Source organism: Cimex lectularius, unplaced genomic scaffold (assembly GCF_000648675.2).
Source record: "Cimex lectularius strain Harlan isolate CLEC.00 unplaced genomic scaffold, Clec_2.1 scaffold314, whole genome shotgun sequence".
NCBI lineage: Eukaryota > Metazoa > Arthropoda > Insecta > Hemiptera > Cimicidae > Cimex > Cimex lectularius.
This window is the reverse complement of record NW_019392997.1, coordinates 209,520-214,732: the sequence shown is the minus strand read 5'-3', so window position 1 is coordinate 214,732 and position 5,213 is coordinate 209,520. Positions and strand designations below refer to the sequence as shown.

The following is a 5,213-nucleotide window of genomic DNA, read 5'->3' as shown; positions in this document are numbered from 1 at the left end:
CGATAGCTCAAGTGGTAGAGCAGCGGCGTATTTAGCCGAAGGTCGTGGGTTCGAATCCCGCTTGTGACACTAGCTTTTTTATTTCAACCAATACCTTACATAAAGATTAATTAATTGAAAGAAGTTATTTCGTCAATCGGACCACGAAATATAACGGATTTAATAAGTAAAACGAAGTATATTTTCACTAAAGCTCTCCGTGGCCATTTCGTTTGTCGCCGAGAATCAAATAGATTACACGACATTTCAAAAATGGTAAAAAAAGAGATAATTGGAAAGATTGGGTTGAGATGGGAAGTCAGTGTCCCAGTAGATCGAACTTCGAAGTCACGATAGCTCAAGTGGTAGAGCAGAGTTGTATTTAGCAGAAGGTCGTGGGTTCGAATCCCGCTTGTGACACTAGCCTTTTTATTTCAACCAATACCTTACATAAAGATTAATTAATTGAAAGAATTTGTTTGGTCAATCGGACCACGAAATATAATGGATTTTTATATTATATTATTTTATGGTTGATACAAGTGGAATGTAGTCGTTGGGAATTGACGAAAGTGCTGAAATCGGAGATGATCCCGAAGGTATAAGCTGCTTACAAATATCAGCTTAAATCACTGTGAATTCCCGAAATGTGTCAATTTTATTAAACCAATTGCCTTTAAAAAAATATATACAACAGAGTGTGCGACCTAACGGGGACAAGGAGCGACAACCAGGTTGGTGGGTCATGGATTTGGACCAAAATTTTTGGTATTTTGAAAAATTTATTTGCGTAAGAGATATAGTTACCAGAGAATAAGAAAAGTCAAAAAACCAGTTAACAAAAATAGGTTTTTCTTAAGCCAACCAGACAAGTCACGATAGCTCAAGTGGTAGAGCAGCGGCTTATTTAGCCGTAGGTCGTGGGTTCGAATCCCGCTTGTGACAGAGATTTTTGTATCTCAATTTAAAACCTTAATTAATTGAAAAGAATTTATTTGGTATATTTATTTGGTAATTTATTTATTTTAATTTATTTGGTCAGGCGGACCACGAAACCTAATAGACTTCTACAAACTAATGATTGGAACAACAAAATTTTTTATATATTTTAGCAAAATGAGAAGAATTTTAAATATACATTACTAAAGTCATAAAAATTGAATTTAAATTGAAGCGCAGTTTTTAAACTAACAATGAAGGCATGTTTGACAAAAAGTTCAGAATTAATTTTAGGTAAGATAATTTTTGATTTTTTAGATAAATGAGCAAGATACGCATGCAAATTATAGCTATGTGTTTTAACTTTAAATGTATGAATGCATGCGCCAAATACAAAAAGGTTTTTTTACAATTGCATTAAAAAATAATTTAAAATAATTTACTTTAATAATAATTTTTTACGTATTAATAATTAATACGTTTGGTGTGAGTTTCTACATGCCTTTTAAATTTCATATTGCAACCGAACCAAATTCCTAAATATTTACGTCTAGTAGTAAAAGTTAGTACTGGACACTCACAATTTCCATCATATGATTTACATTCATTTTTGTGACATTTCGATAAAATGTAGTTGATTGTAGTCCCAAACCACTGCAAAAGGACGTCAGAGAGGTTTTATTTATATTGATTAGCAGATAACCAATTGACAACAAAAATAAATACCGTATCATCGGCAAAACAAAACGGCAAGCCATTATTATCTAAAGCAAAAATATTATTGATGTACAAAATGAAGAACAATGGTCCTAACACTGATCCCCGTGGGACTCCACAGTTTACGTATTCAGTTTCGCATTATTTACTTTTACAAACTGCTGTCTGTTAGGTATGTTTGTTGTTGCTTATTTTAGTCAACATGCTGTAAGCGAAGTAGGTCAGAAAATGGCCAAAACTTGACTTCATTATCAGATTCGTTATTCTAGCGTTACATATCCCTTAGATACCGACTTTGGCGGTAATCGGTGTAAATTAATTTTTTGGCTGATCATTTCGACGACCTTTCGACTGACATTCCAAGTGTAAGCATCATTTTTCTCAACAGCTAGTGGACCAATTTTCATGGTTGATAAATCTTTTTAAATAGTCAAGTGCATTTTTATAACTGCATCGAACATTAAAATCCGACTATTATTTCCATTAAAAAAACGTGGTTAATTTCTGACAAGTAATTTTTTTATTTTGTGTATTTTCTTGTAGAAATATTTTATATCGAGCACCCATTCCTCATCTCCGACCACGACCTTTCGAATTCTCCTTCTTTTTCCCTTATTTTAAAATATCGTGTAATCAGGATTCGATTCTCAACGACTTATGAAATGGCCACAAGGAGTTGGTAGCGAAGTAATTACTTCTCTAATTTTTATATTAAGCCATAAATGTTTAGCAGTTATTAATTACTTCAATTAGTTAGACTTTTTATTAGTTCTCGGTTGAGATTAAAAAAGTATGTGTCCTAGTGGATCGAAGTCACTCACGATAGCTCAGGTGGTTGGAACAGCGGCGTATTGAGACGAGGTCGTGGGTTCGAATCCCCCTCGTGACACTGGCTTTTTCATCTCAACCTGGACCTTGGATAAAAAGTGTAATTAAATAAATAATTACTAGGGACAATTATGACTGCTAAACATGTATAGCTTAATAAAAACAATATACGACTGAGTGTGCGTCTTAGCCAAAATTGTTGGGTAAAATCTTCAAGTTTATGTGATAATTTTAGACTATGAGTATGTAAATAAATGGCAACCGCTGAACAAACTCGTTGTGAAATTCATTTTTAATTTAAAACCGCGTATCTGATGCGAAAATATTCTAAGTAATTGAATGTTTCACAACAGCACTTGATGTTTTATCGTCTTGTAAAACTTAAATATAAACAAATTTATAAGGAAGGAATTGCATAGAGTAAAACTGTAATAGACAACTGTTTTTTTTAAACGGAATTTTCTATTAACTTTTTTTAAATATATATTTTGTTGGTATGCATTGTTCATAGTTTATCACAGTGATAAAATCCTTTAGGGTGCCATCATTGGAGATAGTGTTATCCATTTTTTTCCTTTGACTCCAACTTAAAACAAAAAGCAACGATTTAATGTTCATTTTAATTAACGATGATTAATAATAGGCATAGATGAAATAGACCTTGACCAAAAAAATAGTACGATTATTATTTTACAAGACTGTAAACAGTTTTAAACAATTTGTTTTTTGACCCAGTTGAATTATTTCAATCAAAAAACAAGTACAATCCAAACATTTCGCATCTCGTTTATTGGTAAAAAAATTCAATCTCTTGAGAAAATTGCGATTATTTTAAAACAAATAAACAAAAATATTTAAAAAATAAACAATAAAATAAATTTTTTGGCTCTCCCTCACATGTTCAAAGCTACTTATGCTTCATAATTCGTAATGTTTAGTTAATAATCCGGTGTATTCGTAACAGAAGTCCGACACATTGGGAAAATTGCGGTTATTCTAAAAAAAAGTATACAAATAAATACAAATATTCAAATAAAAAAATAATAAAAAAGCTTATTATTTGTGGAATTCTTATAGGTAATACGACAATTAAATTATTAATGTATGTTGACGATATAGTTATCCTATCGGATAGTGTAACTGGCTTAAAAAGAAATATCAGACTATTTGATCATTACTGTGAACTTAAATTTACTAATTTCGTGATCCTCTTGACCAATTAATATATTACAATTAATTAAGGTTTTTAGTTGAGTTAAAAAAGTCAATGGCACGAGCGGGATTCGAACCCACGATATTCAGCTTGACACGCCACTACTCTACCACTTGCGCTATCGTGACTTCGATCCCCTCGGGCACTAACTTCCCATCTCAACCCCACCTTTTAATATCTTTCAATTAATTAAGGTTTTTAGTTGAGATAAAAAAGTCAATGGCACGAGCGGGATTCGAACCCACGATCTTCAGCTTGACACCTATCGTGACTTCGATCCCCTCGGGCACTAACTTCCCATCTCAACCCCACCTTTTAATATCTTTCAATTAATTAAGGTTTTTAATTGAGATAAAAAAGTCAATGGCACGAGCGGGATTCGAACCCACGATCTTCAGCTTGACACGCCGCTACTCTACCACTTGAGCTATCGTGACTTCGATCCCCTCGGGCACTAACTTCCCATCTCAAAATTCAAAAGGAGGGGTTGAGCGAAAGAGAGAATAGAGAAACAGGTTATACAATACAAATCAAAAATTAAATTCCTTAATTAACTCATATCTGTAGTTCCATGCATGCCTAGCGTAACGAATTAAGGGCCGCGAATTTGAGCCACTCAAAAACCGTAACAGGTCAACCCTGGGGAGAGTGAAACTTCCGAGATGCAATAACCGAATCTCACCCAGGGATGAGCATTCCGTCAAGAAGTGGGATACAGTTTCAATAGAGCGCGAATTACACAACGAACAGATTCCCAATTCCCCTCTGATCCAAACAGCCGAGTTTAAGTGCAAAACCTCACTTCTTAGCTTAAATAGCCATCGCAACTCATTGAGACAAAGACNAAAGACCGAACGTTAGAAGGATAAAGAAAATGTTATTTAAAACCTACGTCACACCAGACAGCATCTCACGATCTCCAAATAATCATTAACTAACGGTCACTAAACACCACACATTATACATACAATTTATGCGTGTTCTTTCGGTCTTTAAAATTGATTTAACAAATAGAATACAAAAAAAAAAGTTTTACACATTTTTTACTAAATATTTCACAATACAACAATTTTTGATTTATAAATTTATAAGACAGTATGTATTTATCTATGAATACGACATTTTCGTTTTTATACTTATTCAGAGAATGCAAAACACATATTAATTAATCTATGATTCCATAATTTTATGATGGTTTTAATTATTTTACATCAGATATTTCCGATATTTGTATCTAGTATCGGGAGACATCAGAACTTTCACAATATAGGAGTAGTGAAGCTTAAGTGTATACACCAAAATTAAATCCATGTTGGTCTCTAAATATAATATATAGTTAGGTGTACCAGATGGCAATGTGAACAACTTTCTTACAAAAAAACGTTGCACTTTTTCTATTGTAGAAATGTGTGGTGATTAGTGACCGTTAATCGATAATTATTCAGAAATCGTGAGATGCGGTCTGGTGTGATGTAGGTTTCAGAAAAACATTTTCTTTATCGTGCCAACGTTTCGATCTTTATTGATTCGTGATAAC

The 5,213-nt window shown here is 33.1% G+C and overlaps 1 non-coding gene across 1 annotated transcript; it reads left to right on the top strand.

Moving 5' to 3' along the window:
- The first annotated feature begins 851 nt into the window (after positions 1-851).
- Positions 852-924, top strand: Trnan-auu. The gene has a single exon. It is a non-coding gene; the product is annotated as a tRNA-Asn (tRNA).
- The last annotated feature ends 4,289 nt before the right edge of the window (positions 925-5,213 follow it).